The sequence below is a fragment of the Cynara cardunculus genome (genome assembly GCF_001531365.2).
Source record: "Cynara cardunculus var. scolymus isolate 2C chromosome LG 17, CcrdV1, whole genome shotgun sequence".
Lineage (NCBI taxonomy): Eukaryota > Viridiplantae > Streptophyta > Magnoliopsida > Asterales > Asteraceae > Cynara > Cynara cardunculus.
This window is the reverse complement of record NC_037544.1, coordinates 19,458,962-19,460,491: the sequence shown is the minus strand read 5'-3', so window position 1 is coordinate 19,460,491 and position 1,530 is coordinate 19,458,962.

Sequence of the window (1,530 nt, the reverse complement as noted above, 5' to 3'; positions counted from 1 at the left end):
TGTTGAAGGGATATGAAGTTGGTACTCTGAAGTGATCACTACCTGAGAGGTAGAGTCTTCCAATAAGGTTTGTTGAGGGCATGAGAAAAGTACCTTCAAGTTGCCTTCTTCAGCGACCGCCTTGCCTTTCGACTTAGGGTCCTGGTGCCCTGATGGAGTCGATTCGCCTTGTCTTTGCTCCCCCTGGGATTGAGCTTCCCCGAAGGCAACACCTCTGGTGACGGTTGATGGCTTCTGGAACTTGATGGTGAAGTCATCTTCATCATCGTCGTCGTCATCACCATCTAGATTATCTCCGATGTCTGGAATGACAGGTTCATCATCGTCTTCATCATCATCTTCTTCATCCACATCAACATCATCATCATCACTAGCAGCAGTGACGGTATGGACATCATCCCTAGGGATGGCTTCGTCAACCTCAGGTAGAGCAGCTTCGGTGGACGTGATTACAGGAGCAGCAACTGCTTCAGCTTCGAGAGCCTCGGCTTCAACTGCAAGTGAAGCTGATACTGGACCAACAGCCTGAGAAGCTGTAGGAGCAGGATCTGATGATCCACCAACGTTGGACCTCATCTCCCTCTCTCTGGCTAAGACTTGAGAGAATTGGCCAGAGAGTTCATCCAAGCGTTGTCGCTGGAGAACCATGGAATCCTCCAGCCTTTGCAAAGCATTGGCTAGAGTTGTCGTTGGAGCTGGACGCGATCATTGGCAAAGAATGAAGGTGCACTCACTCGAGCTGGTTGACGGACAGCATCCAGGATATGCTGAAGAAGTCCAAGTTGCTGATCAGCAATCGCCTGCGCATCATCAGCCCTGCTGTGAAGAACAGCAATGGCGTCGTTGTTGGCATGAACAGCTTCTTGGAGAGTCTGGAGCTGACTCTGAACTTCTTGAACGTCCACCTGGAGGGCTAGGAAGTTCGCATCAAGATCGCCTTGGCGGGGCATCTCTTGGTGAACTTCGTTGACCTTGGAGAGGACGGTATCAATGGCTGGAAGGAGAAGTTTGATGTCTGATGCCATGTAATAGTCATCATCGACATCCTCATCTCCTCCATCATCTTTCTCTCTTTCTCCCTCTTCCACTTCTTGAGCATCAGGCTGATGTATCAAAGAAGGACCTGGAAAAGAAGAAGTGTGAGCTAAAGGCTCAAGGTTAGAAGAAATAAAGGGGTAGGAAGATGGAATACCTGAGGGGCCTTCAGTGACATCAAAAGAAGTGTCACTGGTAGGAGCAAAGATGTCCTCGAGAGGATGGACAACCGTATGCTGAGGAGCATCGAGAGGAGCAGCCTCAGGTCCTGTTGTGTGTGTCTCAGTATCAGGAAGGACAGTGGCTGATACATCATCGACATGTGTAAAGACCAAGGAGGGAGGAGAAGAGAAAATGGTTGAGAAAAGACGTGGGTGTTCAGCGGTGGCGGCGCTGATATCTACACTTTTAGTGATTTGGGTCACTGAAGTGATTGGAGAAGGTGCCACTGATACGACAGTGATGGAAGAAATCATTGAAGAGCTAGGAGGGATA